Here is a 21790-nt window from a genome sequence, read left to right as displayed (position 1 = left end):
CTGTTGTCGGTCCTCAGTGTCCTGTCTGGGCAAGAGTGTGTGCACGTGTGTGTATGGAGAAGGGGGAGAAACTGACAGACACAGATGGGATTACCTTTCAGGAGACAGGCAGCAGGATGAAGAAACGACAACCAGACAATTCCACATCCTCACGTTACTAAAAGTCCTCCTGCCACCATCTCTGCAAGCTTTTCATTTAGGTCAAGAGTTTGGGGGCCAGGTTGTCTTCTCCTCACTTACAGGGAGACTGCTGTATCTGCTCTCCTCTACCACAAAAACACAGTGCAAAAATCATGCCCAAACTGGGTGCTTCACTTATCATTCCACATATTTCTTTTACTAAATTAGTGTATTCATTTTCAGCAATTGGGTCTGACCCAATAAGACAAGTCCTCACAAGGGGCTGGGGCCTTCCTGGAGACAGTGTGAAATGGGCTGGATTGGAAAGGGGCCAAATGCTGGCTTTGACGATGGAGGGTCCACAAGACAAGGCAAGTGAGGGTCTCCATGGGTGGAGAATGACCTGTAGCTGATGGTCCTCAAGAAACAGGGACTTCAGTCCCAAGAAACTGAACTCCACCACCAATCAGAATGAGCTTGCAAGGAGATTTGCCCCTAGAGCCACCAGCAATGAAAGTAGGCTGCTGACCGCTGTGATTTAAATCTTGTGAAACCTTGAGCACAGAAATGAGTTGAGGCCTGCCTGGATTTCTGAACCAGAAATCCAGAACCATAAGCTATAAATAGATTTTGTCTCAAGTCACTAAGTTGGTGGTATTTATTACATAGCAGTAGGACATTCATAGCCCACTCCAGTACTCTTGCCTGGAAAATCCCATGGATGGAGGAGCCTGGTAGGCTGCAGTCCATGGGGTCATGAAGAGTTGGACACAAGTGAGCGACCTCGCTTTCATTTTTCACTTTTGTGCATTGGAGAAGGAAATGGCAACTCACTCCAGTGTTCTTGCCTGGGGAATCCCAGGGACAGTGGAGCCTGGTGGGCTGCAGTCTATGGGGTCGCACAGAGTTGGACATGACTGAAGCGACTTAGCAGCAGCAGCAGCATGACACTCATATAGCCTGGCTACTTTCTTTGAAGGAGAAAGGGAAAATTCAGAAGGGAAGAACACACATTAATATCTCACTGAAGCAGCCTGCCGCAGCTGCACTGATACTTGCTCTCCTACAGGGGAGAGAAATTGCTCTAACTACTCTATCTTTGGGCTTCCCAGGTGGCTCATTGGCAAAGAATCCACCTGCCAATTGAACTGAGGTTCAATCCCTAGGTCAGGAAGATCCCTTGGAGTAAGAAATGGCAACCCACTCCAGTATTCTTGCCTGGAGAATCCTAGGGACAAAGGAGCCTGGTGTGCTACAAGTCCACAAGGTCACAAATAGTCAGACACAGCTGAGTACGCATGCACCATATCTTCACCAGCAATGACTTTTATAATTTTGTTTTGTTGACAAGTGAAAGATGGTGTCAGATGGGTATCCTTAAAGGCCTGGGAATAATCTGTGTTGGAGTGAACAGTGTCATGGACACCTGTAATTACTCCTTAGGTAATAGCTCTGTGAATGGGGTAAAACAAAAATATGTGTTTAATGATTTAGATCAGTAACTTCATAGCTTTCCAAAAGAGCTCTCAGTCACCATGAGAAGATCACACACTCCTGCCAACATGAGTTTCAGCTGACTTTTTGTCTGTATGTGTTTGTTTAAGTAAAATGTGTATTGAAATATGGCATGGTGTTAGTTTCCTAGGAATGCTGTTATTTGCTCCAAGCAGATGTGTGTTCTCTCTCATTTCTGGAGGCCTGAAGCAAAGACTTTGGCAGAGCCGTGCTCCCTCCGAAAGCTCTGGGGCAGGGTCCCCCAACCTCGAGGATCCAATGCCTGATGATCCAAGGTGGAGCTGATTTAATATATTAGAAATAAAGAGCACAATAAATCTGATGCACTTAGATCATCCCCAACCCCTCACCCACTCCTGCCCAGACCATGGCAGAGTTGTCTTCCACAAAGCCAGACAGACCCTGATGTCAAAATGCTTGGGGACCACTGCTCTGGGGAAGACCTTTCTGCTGTGGAGGAAGACATTTTCCTCTGCTAGGTTCTTCCGACTAGTTTAAGAATTGAATTGACATGAGACAGATTAACAAGAGAAAGCAAACAAAAGTTTAATAATATCCCCATGGGAGAGACCCTGGAAAACCAAGTAACTCACTAAAATGGCTGAAGTCCTTCCCTTAAACACTATCTTCCGCTAAGGACAAGAGAGGAAGTTGGGGAAGTGGATGGGCTTTCAAAGTGGAAGAAGGTGATTCTCATAGCGATAGAAAAGCAAATGTCTGGTAAACAAGTGTTTGCTGGGCCTGCAGGGACAATGGATACAGATGGACTCTGATCTCCAGGCCCTGCCAGTATCCCCACCTCACGTGGCCCATATTCTTTGCAAGCATCATTGGTGATAGCTCTCTTCTGCAGAACTATGTCTAAGTTCTTTAGACAGCCAAGGGAAAGGTAAAAAGTAAGACTTCCTGAGTCATTCAGTTCTTACAAGCAATCAGCCTAAAATAATCCCCACGCCAAAGAGACGCATTTTGGGGTGGCCCATACTGCTCCCTGCCACAGCTCTGCCTCTTTCCAGCTCTGCTGTTGTCATTCCTGGGGTCCCCGGGCCTGTGGACACATCACTCCAACTTCTGTATCATCACATTACCCTCTCTTCTGTGTCTACATTTTCCATGTTTTTATAGGGACACTTGTTACTGGATTTAGAGCCCACACTTAATAACTCAACATTCAAAAAACTAAGATCATGGCATCTGGTCCCATCACTTCATGCGAATAGGTGGGGAAAAAGTGGAAATGATGACAGATTTTCTTTTCTTGGGCTCCAAAATCACTGCAGATGGTGACTGCAGCCATGAAATTAAGAGACCCTTGCTCCTTGGAAGAAAAGCTATGACCAACCTAGACAGCATATTGAAAAGCAGAGACATTACTTTGCCGACAAAGGTGCATCTAGTCAAGGCTATGGTTTTTCCAGCAGTCATGTATGGATGTGAGAGTTGGACTATAAAGAAAGCTGAATGCTGAAGAGTTGATGCTTTCAAACTATGGTGCTGGAGAAGACTCTTGAGAGTCCCTTGGACAGCAAGGAGATCAAATCAGTCAATCCTAAAAGAAATCAACCCTGAATATTCATTGGAAGAACTCGTGCTAAAGCTAAAGCTCCAAACCTTTGGCCACCTGATGCAAAGAGCTGACTCACTGGAAAAGACTTTGAAGCTGGGAAAGGTTGAGGGCAGGAGAAGAAGGAGATGACAGAGGGTAAGATGGTTGGATGGCATCACTGACTTAATGGATATGAATTTGAGCAAATCACTATCTCCTCTGGGAGATAGTGGAGGATAGGGAAGCCTGGTGCGCTACAGTCCGTGGGTCATAAAGAGTCAGATATGGCTTAGCAACTAAACAACTAATCCAGAAAGATCTCACCTCAAGATCTTTAACTTAAGTCAATCAGCAAAGACCCATTTTTCAAATAAAGGTCACATTCATAGCTACCTGGGGTTAGGACTCAGATAAATCTTTTGGAGGATCACCATTTACCCCAGTATAGACATCCAAATATGAAAGTCCACAGACCGTAAGTGGACAATTCAATGAACTTTTATACACTGAGCACTCCCATGTGACAACTGCCTAGAATGACACCAGAAGTGCAGAGGCCCCCCGACACCCCCTCCCCGCCAGCCCCTTCCTTCTCCCCGAGTCAGTCTCCATTCTGAGCTCCGTCACCCCACTGGCCCTGCTCACATTTGAACTTCATGTAGACAGAGTGCTGTGTGCCCAGCGCTGGGGAGAACACCAGCTCTGCTGTCTAAGTTCCTCCTGGCAGTGCACCTAGAAGCTCAAGAGAGCCACCTGATAGCAGAAGAAACAAGTGAAGGAGTCGATAAAATGACCAAACTTGCTGTAAGTCCACCAAGGTGAGTCACTTCTTTATTTAGAGACATGTAAATGAGCGACTTCCCTTTCACTTTTCACTTTCATGCATTGGAGAAGGAAATGGCAACCCACTCCAGCGTTCTTGCCTGGAGAATCCTACGGACAGCGGAGCCTGGTGGGCTGCCATCTGTGGGGTCGCACAGAGTCGGACACGACTGAAGCGACTTAGCAGCAGCACCAGCAGCAACCAGTTAAATGGAGGAGGAAATGGCAACCCACTCCAGTGTTCCTGCCTGGGAAATCCCATGGACAGATGAGCTTGGTGGACTACAGTCCATGGAGTCGCAAGACTCAGACGTGACTTAGCATGCTTGAGGGAGTGGAATCAGTTAAAAATAAAATGTTTTAAATCCTGTTTATAATAGCACCCACAAATAGAAGAGCTAAAGATATCCTTCCTAATAAATATGAGGGGGCAAATAACTAAAAGAAAAAATTTAAGCTGAAAAATAACTTTGTTTTTAAAACATAATTAAAACTATGTCTAAAAACATGGTTATTTTTGACATATATATCTGACACATAGCAGCTCTGTGTCAGAACGGAAAATGCTTTATTTGAAAGTGAATAGCCTTCCCAAATGAGACTGACGAAGTAAGTAGAAACACTGAAGAAAATTGTCCCCACAAAGAAGTGAGGGAGTACTGGCTTCCCCAGGTTTGTACGGTGTGTCAGTCTTCACCAAGTGCTTCTGAGCATCGCGGGCACAAGAAGCAGCTGCAGGTCAATGACCAGAGATCAGCCAGAACCAGACCTGCATCTAACATAAGTTAAATGAGGCATCACTCATTAACAGGAAATGAAAGATTTCTCAATCAAGGATGACCCAGTAATTGACACGATATTTGAGGAAAATACCTGCTTCGAACTTTACCACACACAAGAATAAACTGTAGATTGATCAGAGCACAGTCATTAAAAAAAAAGAAAAAAGAGAGAGGAAAAACTCCTTGGCTTCTGTTCTGAGACAGGACTTCTAAGTTTAAAACCAATGGAAGGCAGTAAGAGGGAAATAGTATATTAGCATTCATACAAAAATTTTATGTCAAATATCACAAAAAACATGAAAGTCAAATTATAGGCTGAAAAAAAATTTTGATAAAGAAGACTGAGAAAGAATTTAAATGTCAATAGGTAGTTTCAAAGCATCAGTGAGAAAAACTGAAATATTCTATTAATGAAACAGGCAAAGAAAAAGCTTAAAAAATTCAAGAAAGATGAAATGGAAGAACTTTATAAACAAATGACAATATAGTCAATCTTGCTAAGAATGAAGAAAAGCAAAGTTGAAGAAAAGGGCCAATTTTTGCTTTCACTAGCGTTTGTGAAGGTGTGTTAGATAAGCTGTGCATTTTCATGTCTCCTGATGGGGGAGTAAATGTTTACAGTCTTCTAGATAATCAGTTTAGCAGTTTGTGTCAAAAGCTGAAAACATTCTAATATACTTTAAGTGGAAAAAACACAAAGGTTTGAATTGTGGGTGTATGTATATGTGTGTATATATATATGTACATATAAATTGGGCTTCCCCAGCGACTCAGCAGTAAAGAATCCTCCTTCAATGCAGGAAACACAGGAGACTCGGGTTCGACCCATGGGTCAGGGAGATCCCCTGGAGGAGGGCATGGCAACCCACTCCAGTAACTCCAGTAACTCCATTAACTCCAATATTCTTGCCTGGAGAATTCCAAGACAGAGGAGCCTGGCAGAGTACAGTCCATAGGGTCGCACAGAGTTGGACCCCACTGAAGCCGGAAGTGTGGGGAGGATGATAAAGGATGAATGATGGATACTATCGGGAAGAGAGAGACTGCACCATTAAGAACATCTTGAACTTGTGCTGTATAGAGGGAGACAGGAGTGATGGGGCCACTGGATGGATTTCGTACATGAAAGTCACATAATCAGGTGTGTCTGTGGGAAAGATCAGCAGTGCAGAGAATAAACAGGGGTCAGGGGGGATACTGTACAGAGGGTGATGGATTCAGAAGCTTCTAGAACCTTCCTTCTGGAAGACGATGGGATCCTAAACAACAACAGTCATAGTTAAGTCGAAATGTTGCTGGGGTGGGTGTGGGGGGCACTGTTTGGAATGACAGCTCCTCAAAGGACTTTTGTGATTGCTCCTGGTTTCCTCTCCTTAGAAAAATAATTAGCCAGTAGCAGACAATCAGTAAATGTTTGTTGAATGTATAAGTGAATCAGTAAAAAGACACAAGATATTTAGAATATAATACTAGAGAGAACTGGTGAATTCCCGGATGTAAGAAATAATAGTAGAGAACTTTAGGAAAGGTTAAAATCAAAGAGTAATTCCTCCAAACAATCATGTCAAGAAGCAAATTCATCCAATGTTGCCTTATAGGCTTCCTGAGATATTATTGCATTATAGTAATTTTAGTTATAACTCTACAGACCATCAAAATTTTTTCAAGGGCCACTTAACTGTTTTTCTTCTAAAAGGGATCAGACCCATTCTGTGGACATAAGCCCTTTGCTAGGATTAACAGAAAAACATTTTCTCCTTGCCTCTTTGTCTTATAATTTAATTTTAGTTTTTTTTATACAGAAATTTTGCATTTTTATATTTCGAAAAGTACAAGATGTCACTCTGAGAGTTCCCCAGAACAGAATCATTGGTGTCAGTGCCAATTTCCTAGTTGTGATATTCTGCTACAGTTATGCAAAATGTATCCATGGGGAGAAAGTGGGTGAAGAGTTTAGGGGGATCTCTCTGTTCTTTCTTTTTTTTTTTATTTTCTTTTTTAAATTTAAATTTATTTATTTTAATTGGAGGCTAATTACTTTACAATATTGTACTGGTTTTGGCGTACATCAACATGAATCCTCCACGGGTGTGTGTACACGTGTTCCCCATCCTGAACCCCCCTCCCTCCTCCCTCCCCGTACCATCCCTCTGGGTCATCCCAGAGCAGCAGCCCCAAGCATCCTGTATCCTGCATTGAACCTGGGCTGGTGATTCATTTCATATATGATACTATACATGTTTCAATGCCATTCTCCCAAATCATTCCACTCTCTCCCTCCCCCACAGAGTCCAAAAGTCTGTTCTATACTCTTTCTTACAACTGCAAGAGAATATTTTATTTTAAAATTAAAAAAAAAAAAACAAAAACTCATCCTTGAAAGGCTCATCTTCCTCTCTGAGGAAAGTTTCCACAGTAATGCCAAAAGAAAAGGTTAGATTTGCGTACAGCCTTTGGAAAATGTGAGTTATCTGTACTTTCTCTGTCTATGAGCCCAGAAGAGAAGAGTGTTGTTTGGCTGCGGTATTTGCAGCTTTTCTGTTTTCGGCGGCAATTCCAGAGTAAACACACCTCTTATTTACAGCCCCCAAACTGTGAGAGTGTCACCATGGTTATCCTTGCCGCTCTTCTGAGCTTTATCACTTCCACTCCGGATGTGGTTTGTTCTGTAGAAGGCTTGCCACCATTTCAAAGGAGCAAAAATGAATGATTTCTGAGTGCTCTGTGCTCTGGCATGGCACTGCGTTGCTTATCTCGAGATGGTTCCATCCAGACCCTTTGAAGAGGGCTCTGGTTCAATCAACATGGTCCCTTGATGGCAGTCAACACCTGCAGAGGCGCAGCCCTGGCTGACTGTGTGTGTGTGGTGAGCTGAGGTGTGGGAGATGGCAGAGCTGGGGGACAGAGAGAAGCCTCACCCAGGCTTGTCCTCCCCTCACTCTCCTCTTCCTGACTCTCAGGATGTCTCTGGTCTCAAGGTTCTTGTAGCCCCAGCCTTTTTCCATCCCCAGGCATTTGATCCAAGGGAGGCGCTCTGCACATGCTGGCTGGCTGGATCGTTTCTTGTTGCCCCATGACCTGTCTTTTGTCTCTATTAGTCACCCATCCATCTTTGGAACCACTGCACAGCCTCCCAGACTGTGCTCCCTGAGTGCCCATTTGGCCCTTGTCCAACTCTGTGGTCAGCCAGAACTCTCTCTAAAATATTACTCTCTTGCTTAATGTCCCTGCCATCCAGAGCAGCTCTGGGTGAATATGAAATATGGTGCACACGGACTTCCCTGACCTGACTCTGCTTGCCCACCCAGCTCTGCGGGCCACCCTCCAGCTCTGTGTGCAAGGCACTGAAGGGTGGCCCCAACCTAAAGGGCCCCACAAAGCAACTATGGGCACCTAGGAGCCCAGGGGCTCCTAACTGGGAGCGGCTGGGTTTGGGGTCCCAACCAGAGTCCCATGACTTTGAAGAGTGTCCACGCTCTGACTCCACTTCCTCCTAAACTGTCTGGGGCTTAGTATCTGCTAGATGGCAGTGTGCCTGGCTTCACAGTTGACCTTAGATAGTCAGCATCTTGGTGGGGTTGGCGAGGCAGGTCCCATGTGTGACTGCAGGGCACCAATAGGCCACCTGCCCCAAAGAGCTTCACCTTCTGACCTATGAGCCCAGAAAGCACCTTGACAAGAGCAAACAGCCACTCTGTGGTCCTAACACAGGTTTCTAGCGGTAATACCCACTAATCCTCTTCATGGGTTTTCTGATTCAGTCTGGTTGGGCATTCTAGAACCTCCTCAGTCATCCTCAAAGCCTCCCTCTTCCTGTGAGTGGGAAGGGCAGTGCTGGAGCGGGACAGAGAGCAACAGCAGGATGGAGACTGCATTTGGGGACTTCGCTGGTGGTCCAACAGTTAAGACTCCAAGCTTCCAATGCATGGCAGAGGGATGGAGTGTGGGTTCGATCCCTGGTCAGGGAACTAAGATCCCATGTGCCTTGGGGTGCAGTCAAAAAATGAAAACAAAAAAAGAAAAGAAAAGATTGCCTCTGGACGAGGACAGAACCAGGATGTTGGATCCCAAGCCTGAGCACAGACACGTCTGGTAACATCACGGGCACTGCCCAGAATCCATACCTACTGGGGTGCTGTGCTGTGCTGTGCTTAGTCGCTCAGTTGTGTCTCTTTGCAACCCCATGGACTGTAGCCCACCAGGTTCCTCTGTCCATAGGGATTCTCCAGGCAAGAATACTAGAGTGGGTTGCCATGGCCTCCTCCAGGGGATCTCCCTGACCCAGGTCTCCTGTGTTGCAGACAGATTCTTTACCAGCTGAGCCACCAGGGAAGCCCAAGAATACTGGAGGGGTAGCCTATCCCTTCTCCAGGGGATCTTCCTGACCCAGGAATTGAGCCGGGGTCTCCTGCATCGCAGGTGGATTTTTTTTTTACCAGCTGAGCTACCAAGAACAGCTAAGTAGTACAGTTTGGCATGTCTAGCTAAATGAGCCTGGACATCAGCCAATCCAGCTCCTCCCTTGACAACTGAGGAAACCGAGGTTCAGAGATTCTGAGGCCTGCCCCTCTTGCAGCTAGAACAGGCAGGAACCTTTGTGAACCAGCCAGGGCCAGCAGGCCTGAATCACAGCTTAATCACTACAACGGGGCAGGCCTGCTGTTCGTAACTGTTCAGGCCTAGGCTTGTTCCTTACAGACTGTAGTATAAGCAGCACCGCCTAGGCCTGTGCAATGCACAGACCGCACAACTGTACAGAGAGGCTGTGAGCCAGAGTCAGGGTGAAGACCGGGAGCAACACGAGGCCCCGTCACTTGGTTGGGTCGGCAGTGAGAATGAAAGCAGGTGGAGTGCAGCCAGCTGACAGCAAGGCCCTTTCCCGGAGAGAGAGGGCTCCTTGGGCATTTAGTCTTGGTGGGAGCTGTGATGGGTCCAAGTTGATAACCACTGAGCCCATGCGCACTGGGCTGGGGATCCAGGGTCCCACCCCGGGGGTCAAACCACGTCAGGAGCAACGTCCAGCAGCCCTTTGCACTAACAGGCCCGGCGCCCAGAAGGAGCACACGGGCAGGGGTCGCGGTGCACACTCGCAGGCGGATGGCAACACCTCTGCCGGTGGTGCAAGCCTGGGGAAAGTCAGAGCCGCTGCGAGGCGTTTAAATGTAGAAAGTAAGCTCCAAAGGATTAGTGACCGTCAGATTCGCAGACCTTTTTCAGGTTACAGACATTTGTGGATACCTGTTTTACTTAATCCCTGAGACGCGGGGCTCATGGTCCCCCCATACTCCAAGTGTATTTCGCAAGTTACAGGCAGCGACAGACGAACTTGAACAGAAGAGTCTGGTTCCAGGTGCCCGGCCTGCACCACAGCGCTCCCTTCTGGCCAGACTGGAAACTTCCGTTCTGGGGCTCAGTTCAGTTCAGTTCAGTCGCTCAGTGGTGTCCAACTCTTTCCATGGACTGCAGCACGCCAGGCCTCTCTGTCCATCACCAACTCCCAGAGCTTACTCAAACTCATGTCCATCGAGTCGGTGATGCCGTCCAGCCATCTCATCCTCTGTCGTCCCCTTCTCCTCTCGCCTTCAATCTTTCCCAGCATCAGGGTCTTTTCCAATGAGTCAGCTCTTTGCATCAGGTAGTCAAAGGATTGGAGTTTCAGCTTTAGCATCAATCCTTCCAATGAATATTCAGGACTGATTTCCTTTAGGATGGACTGGTTGGATCTCCTTGCAGTCCAAGAGACTCTCAAGAGTCTTCTCCAGCACCACAGTTCAAAAGCATCAATTCTTCGGCTCCCAGAAGGATGAAAGGAGCAGGTCACGGTGGGCACCTGACTCAGGCCATGTGGGAGAGAAGTGGGGTGAAAGTGAAAGAGACATTCTAACCCGCGGACCCTGATCACAGCGACAGGGCACTAGTGTCTGAACCTCTGGGCACCGTTCTGTCCCCAAAGGTGCCAGCGCTCAAGTCCTTCCACACAGCTGCTCCGTGGGCATCTCTGCGTGTTTTTTCTGAACCAGTTCCTTTTTGGAACACTTGCCTCTTTTTGTGTTCACGTGTCTTTCTCCCTGGCCACCAACCCTGGCCAGCTGTTCTATCTTCTGTGTTTCTTCAGCCCTTTATTATCCTACATTCCATACCAGACTAATTTTAGACCAGCTCATGATTTTCCTTTTTTATTAAAAGAGTATGTTTATGGAGAATGCAGAGAATGTAGAAAAACACAGAAGCAAAAATAAACATCACCTGTAATCCAGCCCCCACGATATAAATCCCATTATAGTTTATATTGTGTGTGTGCTTAGTTGCTCAGTTGTGTCTGACTCTTTGTGACCCCATGGAGTGTAGCCCTCCAGGCTCCTCTGTCCATGGGATTCTGCAAGCAAGGATACTGATGTGGATTGCCATTCCCTTCTCCGGGGGATCTTCACAACCCAGGGATTAAACCGGGGTCTCTTGCATTGCAGGCAGATTCTTTACCTTCTGAGCCACCAGGGAAGCCTGATAGCTTGCATTATTTTCTTCCAAATCTTAAGTATATAATTAGATTGACACTTTACAAATCATCTTGTAATTTATTTTGTTGCTTAGCATTACACTGCAGGTGTGTTACAAAACATTTTATGGCTTTACCACATTCCATTCTGTGACTGGTCCATGATGTATATTGTACTGTGGTGCTGGAGAAGACTTGAGAGTCCCTTGGACTCCAAGGAGATCAAATCAGTCAATCCTAAAGGAAATCAACCCTGAATATTCTTTGGATAGACTGATATTGAAGTTGAAGCTCCAATACTTTGGCCGCCTGCTGTGAACAACCGACTCACTGGAAAAAAATCAACCCTGATGCTGGGAAAGATTGAAGGCAGAAGGAGAAGAGGGCGACAGAGGATGTGATGGCTGGAGAGTGTCACCAATGCAATGAATATGAACTTGGGCAAATTCCGGAAGATGGTGAGGGACAGGGAAGCCTGGTGTGCTGCAGTCTGTGGAGTCTCAACTTGGCAACTGAACAACAAATCTCCCTTGCTGGATATCCTGATTGCTTTGAAGTTTACTTTTGGGGACAATGCTATAGATAATAGCTTGTCAGTGAATTTCTGTCCTTGCGGTAGAATCCCCAAAGTGCAAGCACCAATCACAGGGTCCCAACAGCTTGAAGGCTCCTGACAGTCCGGCCCAGCTGAACCCTCACTTCTGCAGGTGTGACCTCTCCCACTTCTCCCACTCACTCTGGATCAAGCGGCCACGTGGCCGTGGCCTTTCACTTCTGTTTCAATGTGCACTTGTCTGATTATCAGTCAAGTTAGCATCTTCACCATGGGGATGGCTGAAATCCCTGAAGGAGATGACAGTTCTTTCCCCTGCCTTTGGTCCAAGAATTTCAGAAGTCAGACCAAAGAGGGACGGAGGGGCTGAAATATCACTCTGTTCCTAATAAAGATGAAGATGGAGGACGCAGCTTCATGTGAGCGCCAAAATGCCTATGAACTAAAGTAAGAATTCAGCATCATCCTTTCTCTGAATCTTTTCTTTGTATCCTTCCACTGCATCTGGAGTGGTGCAGGGCGGACAGTTGGCAAGGACAGACCCTCCCTGATGTGGGTACTTTCTCATGAGTCTCAGCTTAGGGGAGCAGAGGAGGGTCACCCTTGCAGGCATCTGGCTCTTGGAAGGGAAATGGAATCGATGAGTGAGCATCCCTGCTTACTTTTCTGAAAAGGCCTCTTGTCTTAGGAGAGGCTCCACAAGTGACTCAGTGGTAAAGAATCCACCTGCCAATGCAGGAGCCCCAGGAGAGTGGGGTTCAATCCCTGGGTTGGGAAGATCCCCTGGAGGAGGAAATGGCAAGCCACTCCGGTATTCTTGCCTGGGGAATCCCACGGACAGAAGAGTCCTGGAGTTGGACCCGATTGAGTGGCCTGAGCACATACGCACACTCCTCTTAGGAGAAAGTGAAGGAAGAGGCTGCAGGGAGATCAGTCAGTTTGGGGGAAAGTCCCCCAGTTGGGATGTTTGGAGAGTGGCAATGAGCCCTTTCTCTTTCGCTTTTATCTGCCAATGGTGTTTTCTCCCATTAGTATCTATTTGTCAGCATATTTCCATCTGGGATGACCTGTACCAGTGCCTTGTTGAGTCATTTTTTCTACTTTGTCTTTTCCTCTGAAGTAAAGTGTTTTCAAGCTATGAAAGTTTTACATTATTATTTAGCCAGATCTATCATTTGCATCTGAGGAATCGGCCACCCCCATCTCTACCACATTTGGGAGAGTCCCCTGTGCAGGCATTCTGCTCAGACCTGTGCATATATCATCTGAAATCTTCACAGCAGCCACTGTGGGTAAGAAGCGATTCTCCAAACTGAGGTTTGCCAGGTGAAACGTGGGGGTGGTAGGACCAGGAGGATCTGACTCCAGTTGCTGTGTCCATAAAGGCCAGGTCGACCTGGAGTTAGGCACGGTGGCTCAGGGCTCAAATTCCACAGTCGAGCTTTTGGGAAATGAAAATGCTCATTTTCATTAGGGCTCCTAATTCCTATGCCAGGAAGTGGGCCTGTCTTCACGGATAATTTTTGGTAGGGATGATACAGATTCCAGTGTAGGAATGATAAAAGACTGGGGAGAGGCTGTGACTCATTTTAATACTGTGTTTTGAGAAACATCAAAGCTACCACAGATTTATCTGTCTGCCTGGAAACACAGCTGCTCCCAGAAAGCTCATCCTTTCATACTTGTCTCAGACTTCATACAGTTGGTGGCCCCTTTCTTTCCAATTTTTTCATTTATATGCATAAATTATATTCATTGAAATTATTCAAAAACTGCGGTAAGGTATCTAAAAATAGTTAATTGCCCACTATCTCCTCTACCAATCTTTGAAAATAATAATGCTTAAATGATAATACATTCTTGAATAATAAATAACTGGAATAATATTACTTAAATAATTAATAATTCAATAATAATGAGTACTATCACTCATGGAATGCTTCTTTTCTACCAGGAATATAGCATCATTCATTTACTCAGCAGAATGAGCAAATGCTACCCTACCATCCGAGTTAGATGCTACCCTTATTCCTGTTTCACAGGCAAAGAAACTGAGGTTCAGAGAGCTTAGTAAGTTGCACAAGGTCCCACAGCCAGAGCTGGGCTTCCACATTAATATTTGGCTCCAGAGGCCACAGTCTTAGCTACGCTACTCTGTCTATCCTGGGCAAAAATGGTACATATGTTAATATTCTTTGCTCAGATAAACACAGAGGAACATTATGCAGGTCAGATAACCACCTTGTCTTTCTTTTCCTCTTTTCTTTGTAGCGAAGTCACTTGTTTTCCTTGACAGTATACTTGGGTATCATATCAGATGTAAGCAGAGAACTGAGTGAATCTTTTACAGTAGCTGTCTTACAGTATGTGATTGAATACTCTGTATTTAACCCCCTCACCACTCATAGGCTGTTTCCATTTGTTTTCTCTTGAAATAAATGCTGAAATATGTATCCTTACACACAAAACTTCGTATAATGTGCTTTTCACATCGAAAGGCTAGATGACTAACATTGGAATTGCTGTGTCAAAAGCCTTGCATATTTAAAGCTTTAACACATTAGTCTCATGTGGCCATAAGCTATTTCTACCAGGCTTTTAAGGAACAAATCTTTTTAATTTTAAACAAATTGTGTCAGACAAGAGAAAAGGGGGATTACTTTCAAACTCATTATATGAACTCATAACCTTGATATAATACAATGCCATGACATCACAGAAAGGAACTATTTGGTCCTATGTAATTCACGCATATAGATATAAAGTGTTAGAAAACAGAGCCCCGAGTATACATAAAGATGGTGTGACACATTTTGCATTTGTGCCAGTTGTGCAAGGATTGTTTGATGATATGAAATGTACTGCATTAATCGGTCAAAAGAGAAAAACAATATAATAAGCTCAGTAAATTCAGAAAAAAAAAAAAAACAAAACAAAACATGTGATAAAAGAAAATGCCCAATCACAATTTTGAAAAAGTTCAAAATTTGGGAATGGAATTTCCTTGAATGGTAAACTGTATCTATAAGAAAAGTAGGACAAACATCTTCCTTGATGGAGGAATGTTAAAAGCATTTTTTAATTGAAAAATATGAATCAAGGATGCTCTGTCATCATTTCTATTTAATACTGTGTTCCTAGCCAGTCTGTATAACAAAAATGATAGTAATAAATTGAGATAGTAAAATAACTAATTACAAATAGACTATTCTTAAACCAATGATGAAAACATCTCATCGTCTGAATAAAAGATTATTATTAGTCCAAAGCTGTTCACCTGAGATCCAGAGAAAAAGGCAAACAACTAAACTCTCATTTATTTCACAAAAACAGACACAATTCCACTAAGTGAGTATGTAAAAATGGCTTTGCATCTCCTCACATCCTTATCAGAACCCTGGCATGGGTAAACTTTCCCTTCTCCAGGGGATCTTCCCAACCCAGGGATTGAACCCGGGTCTCCTGCAGTGCAGGCAGATTCTTTACCATTTGAGCCACCAGGGAAGACCTCATCAGCATTGGCTGCTATCAATATTTTCAGATTTTGCAGGTCTATGGTTGAGAATTTGGCTGTTGTGTTGTTTTTATTTGTACCATTGGCTCAGATGGTAGAGAATCTACCTGCAGTTTGAAAGACCCTGGTTCCATCCCTGGGTCAGGAAGATCCCCTGGAGAAGGGAATGGCAACCCACTCCAGTATTCTTGCCTGGAGAATTCCATGGACAGAGGAGCCTGGTGGGCTACAGTCCATGGGATCACAAAGAATTGAACACGACTGAATGACTAACATTTTCATTTCACTTTCAGAGCCAGTGGGGAGGGGAACATCTTCACACAGCCACTTTTCACACCCACTTTTCACACCTTTTCACACCCACTTTTCCTCATGCTGGTTGTTCACCTGCACTGTGCAGCCTGACGTTTGCTCTTCTCCCGTCTGCTCTGGGATTTTGGAAAATCTGCTTTCCAGCTCCTCGTTGACCAGTTTTCTGTTGGATTCAGCCACTGGGAGATCCTGGAAGCAGATGAGGAGGATGGGGGAGGGAAGGTCTCTGCAGCTGACTGTAGAGAAAGACCCAGAGTTGACAGATGCTTTTGCTGCTGAGCTGGTGGAAAAGTGGGTGATTCCACATTCCACTGATCCAGGCAGGGGCCTTGGACGTCTCCATCTTTGGTCTGGGCAGCATCTCTGGTGGGTCCAGGATCCACCCATCAGAGTTTCAAACAGCCCTGGAGTAGGAGCAGCAGGCAGGCTTCAGCCTCTGACCTCTGGTCTTCACCCCGCCTTCCTTTTCTCATCAATTCCTTCCCCCTTCTTCTTTGTTCTCCCAGCCCTTCCAAAACCTTTGCAGCCACCTCACATTCCCTAGGCTTGAAATATCTAGAATAGGTTCTGATTGCACCCGGCCTGAAACTTCATGTATATAATTTGCCCCATTTTCAGAGTTGAGTTTATTTTCATTTCTATTCATTAAAGAAAGCATTCTTTCTATGTGAGCTATTAACTTATCTGCCATATGTCTTGTGAACATTTTCTTCTCATCCATGTGCGGTTATTAATCTTGTTGATGATGTCTTTTCCAGAGAGCTGTCCCCTTTGCCGCATGATTTCAAAATCTGGAGGTGTGACTGTATGTCCCCGAGCTTATGACAGTGGCATACAGCATTTTTGGGCTTATCTAATGTCTTTCTGATGCCCACTCAGATGTTATTCTCTGGATCCTTCTGAGTTCTGAGGCCAAATTGGTGTTTCTTGTACCTCAGTCATTAGATATGCTGCCTGCCTCACTTCCAAGTCCACTACTGGTTATAAAAATTATGCAAAATGCAAAACTAGAACAAGTGAAGGATGTGAAAATTGAAATTATGACAGAGTCACCAAGAAATAGTATATGGTGGTGATGGTTTAGTTGCTAAGTCATGTCTGACTCTTTGCAACCTCATGGATTGTAGCCCACCAGGCTCCTCTGTCCTCGGGATTTCCCAGGCAAGAATATTGGAGTCGGTTGCCATTTGCTTGGATTCTTTATGGAGTGAGCCACCAGGCAAGCTCAGTGCCACAAAAAAAACCCAAAAAACCATAATAATCCATAATAGTCGATCCTTGAGAAAGAACTCAATGATTTCTGGGACCAGTATCCAAATGAAGGAGTGGTGAGAGTGTGGAGGGGTCAGGCTATGTGTGAAGGTTTTGGAGAAAACCCTACTGTGTGCTTTGCTTCTCCCTCCCTCACCAAGAGAGAGGAGGTGGAGGAGGGCCTGAGCCCTCACCTCAAGCAGAGAGGGGGGTTTCATCCAGACTACCCACAGGCTCTATTCATGACACCACTGAAGCTGGGGGACCCATGGGACTGTAGACTGAATGGTAAGACACAGGCTGCCTCTCTGCTCTAAGAGTTGCTGCTGCAGTGCATTCAACTTCATTTCTAGGCTGTGGAGAAGCCAAGAATGGGTAGGTATGTCTATGCATGAGAAATGGCCTCACTTGGCTGTGAGTGAGAGTCAGCGTGAGTCCTGCCTGACAGGGTACACAGAGGGGTGCAAGGACCCCAGCAGCAGGAAGCTGGGAAGATACCGGCTTCCTAGATACAAGTGGACATGAACCAACTCAATGAACGTGAACTTGGCGTGAACTCCAAGAGATGGTGAGGAACAGGGACACCTGGTGTGCTGCAGTCCATGGGGTTGCAAGGAATTGGACATGACTTAGCAACTGAACAACAGATACAAGTGACTACCAGCAAGAGAGGAGACAGAAATAGAGTATTTGCTGCTACGTCAGAAAACAAGAATGTCAGAGTCATCAGTGTCTTCAGCCCTCCAATGTGAGCTGGTGAGCCCCAAGAGGAAGGAGAAAAATACCTGCCCGTCTAGCACCCATAAAATTGCAGCCACTCTCTACGGTGAGCCCCAAGGGAGCTCAGGCTGTGAAAAAATGCAGGATACTGACCCAGGATAGCTGAGATGCATTCAGTGAACCCAGACTCTTGCATCTTCTCATACATAGAAAAGCACTAAATTCTTCAACTTGGAATATCTGGATTTCTTTAAACAATAATCTTTTGGTGTTAAGACTCCCTGCTCTTTTTTTGTAAAACTTGTAGATAACCTGGCTCCTCCACTCACTTCCTCAGAGCAGCTCTCTCAGGGCTACTGAGATGTGATCTCTTGGGCTTGAAGTCCAAAAGATTCCCACCAAATAAAACATAGCTCTCAACTTTTAGACTGTGACTATTTTTTAAGTCAACAGTAGAGTTGCCCTGGTCAAGGGAACTCAGGAAAAACAGTCAGGAGAGGGCCAACCTTAAATGCCCACAAGGCAGAGAACAAAGCCAGCCCATGGCAGAACAGAAAACCCACCCAGAGTTCATCCTTCTTACATGAGGGGATATTACCTCTAAGTCAAGTTGATTTGGCTATTCCAGGTGACTGGTTGCTTTAAATTCTGGATTAATACTATGTTTTGTGACTAAAGGCAGCCACAGGGCTGTCTTCACAGAAGAGTGAGCACGTAACATGCAGGTTTTTATTCACAGGCAAAGGGAAAACTTCCCCCACTAAATGGATATTAAAGGGCAAGGAGAGACAAGAATAAAGGTGTGTTGTAATTACAGCTCCTGTATGTGCTTATTTCAAGCAACACTTATAGGCACAAAAGTCAATAGCTTATATTGAGCTCAGAATCTCAGCAGAAAATATTAAGAAGATAATTCTAGGCACAGTAGCAAAAGAAGCAGAATAATTAGGAATAAGATAAATCAGAAAAATGTGCAAGACATGTGAAAACAACCGCATATAAATCCTGCTGATGAGTATTAAAAAGAAAAATACGATACAAAGAGATACCGACAAAACCCATTGTTTTGTTGTTGTCTAGTCACCAAGTCATGCCCAACTCTTTTGACCCCATGGACTGTAGCCCACCTGCCTCCTCTGTCTCTGGGATTTCCCAGGCAAGAGTACTAGAGTGGGTTGCCATGCCCTCCTCCAGGGGATCTTCCTGACCCAGGGATCAAACCGGCAGCTTCTGCATTGGCAGGTGGATTCTTTCCCTCTGAGCCACCTGGGAAGAGATCCAGACCAAACCCATCATTATAAAAGCTGTTTATTATTCTCATACTCATTTATGTTAGATATGATCCAATCTGTAGCCCAACAGAATTTTTGAAATGTGATCAAGTAATTCTAGGCTTTAGTTGTAGGAAAAATATATGTAGAATAGCTGGTCATTTCTGAAAAAGAAAAATTATCAAAGAGTAAGTCTTTTCATAAATTAACATGAATGAAGTGAAAATTCATTTATTCATTCTACAAATATTTTGAGCATCACCTGACCTGACCAAGGTGCCGTGAGATGTGGGTGCCTCCACATAGAAACAGGAAATACCCATGAGAGGCTCCTCAGTCTCTCTGTCTCCTGCAGGGCAATTGGGGAGACACCTGCTCCTAACCAGGTAACTTGTGACCCTAGAGCCAAGGACAGTCTAGACCTCCACCACCTGGGCTCTGAGGGGTGGTCCAGCGAGCAAGGGAGAACTTGCATTCTCTGTCCAGACTTGACCTCCAAGTCATGCATCACTTTGAGTGAAGTCTGTGAGTCACACACCAAGCCAGACTCATGGGGGAGATAAGGCTCCCCAGAACTGTGGAGGGGACTGGGTCTAGCATAGCCCAGCAGAGGCAGATGGTCACAGCCGCCTTTGGAGTGTCTGTCTGTTGCTGGGGTGGGGGAGCTTCCCTGGTGGCTCAGTGGTAAAGAATCCCCCTGCAATGCAGGAGACCTGGGTTTGATCCCTGGTTGGGAAGAGCCCCTGGAGAAAGACATGGCAACCCACTCCAGTATCCTTACCTGGGAAATCCCATGGACAAAGGTGCCTGGCAGGCTACAGTCCAGGGGGTCACAAAGAGTCGGACACAACTGAGTGACACACCCACCCCAATGGCAAGTGTTAACTCCTTGATGACCCTGAGCACGTAGCCCCAGGCTTCCTGGCGCCTAAGGACTCATAATATTCACCCCTGTGACCCTGCCCTGTTGCCTCACCATCGGTCAGCCGAAGAACCGTGCACCAGCTAGTCAGCTACCCCATGACCCCTGCTCCTCCCCAGCTGTCTTTTAAAAGGCTTTGCCGAAACCCTTAGGGGAGTGTGAGGTTTGAGGGGCAGGAGCCTCCTGTCTCTGGCAGGGTCCTGCAGTAAACCTTTCTCTGCTCCAGACTCAGACAGTTCAGCTTGTTTGGCTTCACTGTGTCTCTGGGCACGGGAACACGTGCTAACAAACGGGGCTGGGACCGGGGAGGGGGCGTGAGGCCCCTGGGGGACCACTTTTAAGAAGGTGCTTGCTCTTGGGCCAGGGACTGACTGCCTCCCTAAATCTGGCACCTCGCTCACCCTACCCTAGTCCCGAGGCCAAGGCAGCAGCAAGAAGGAACCTGCACGTTGTGAACACGAGCCCAGGTCACCTCCTGAGACAGGGCCACTGAGGGCGCCGGGACTTGTACTGTCCCTGGCTCGCTGGTCAGTGGCCTCGAGGAGGCCTGTGGTCAGCAACCTTCCACCAGGAACCAAGTAAGCAAAATGAGCATTTTATGTCATAAAAAGATACTCAGCTACATTCTCTGGAGACTTATCCAGGTTGTTAACGTATCAATTGTTGTTCCGTTACTCAGTCGTGTGTGTCCGACTCTTGCGACCCCATGAACTGCAGCCTGCCAGACTACTCTGTGCATGAAATTCTCCAGGCAAGAATACTGCAGTGAGTTTGGCATTCTCTTCTCCAGGGGATCTTCCTGACCCAGGGACTGAACCCTCGTTTCAGCAAGTGGACTCTTTACCATCTGAGCCACCTGAGAAGTCCAATGTATCAATTGTCCTTTCCATGGCTGAGCAGTGTTCCACTGTGTGGGTGTCTTGGGGTGTTTGATCAACTGCTCTTCAAAGGGCATTTGGGTTGTGCAGTCTCTTGCTATTTTGAATAAAGCTGCTGTGGACACTCATGTGCAGTTGCTGTTGTTGCGTCACTAAGTCGTGTTGGACTCTGCGACCCCATAGACTGCAGCATGCCAGGCTTCCCTGTCCTTCACTGTCTCCCGGAGTTTGCTCAAACTCATGACCATTGAATTGGTGATGCCATCCAACCGTCTCACCTTCATGCATATTCAGTTACATTTTCATTTCTCTGGAATCAGTGCTGAAGGGCAAAGGGTTTTAACCCTCGATATAGCAGTTGGGGACAGCAAGATGTTTCTAGTGCCTGGACAACAGAAAAATGCTTTCTAAGTAAAGGAGGAAAGAGCAGGAAGAACTGAACAGTGTGCCAGCCCCCTTCACGGGAGCTGTGAGTGCAGGTAGAAGTCATACAAGTATTTCCCCATCCGCATTTCAGCGTCCTCTTCATGTGCACAGGCAAAAATAGAGGCACAAATAGCTGGAGGAAACACAGTCTGTGAAACCTGCACTTTAAGTATTAATTGTGAAACGTGGAACTGAGAACCTGCAATCACCCATCATTTAGGACTGGGGCCGTGGCCATAGACCAGGAGGGTCTGGTGCCGCCATTCTGTAGTTCACCTGCAGGTGTGAATGTGGGGAGTGGTTTAATCAGGGGCCTGGGATAAAGCTGAGTCACAGTGACTGTGTAGCACCTGCAAAGCTCTCAAAGGAAAGGACATCCTCTTAGCATACATATGGTTATTTAAAAGAAATTTAAAGAAAATTTGACTTTTACATTAATCCTGTACAATGATGATAAAAAGATAGGTATTGGACCTGCACGTGAATCAAAGCTTGATAGCTAAATAAAAACTTACTTCAAAGTCAATGAGCAGATTTCCCTATAAAAAATCATATCTATTCACATGAAGCAAAATCTTGAGACATAGCCTCAGAACATAGAATGAGGGATAGGGAAGTTAAAAGATGATAGATAACAAATGAGAGAGAATTTAATGGAAAAA

This window comes from Capricornis sumatraensis, chromosome 2, assembly GCF_032405125.1.
Source record: "Capricornis sumatraensis isolate serow.1 chromosome 2, serow.2, whole genome shotgun sequence".
NCBI classification, from domain to species: Eukaryota; Metazoa; Chordata; class Mammalia; order Artiodactyla; family Bovidae; genus Capricornis; species Capricornis sumatraensis.
This window is presented reverse-complemented; position numbering follows the sequence as displayed.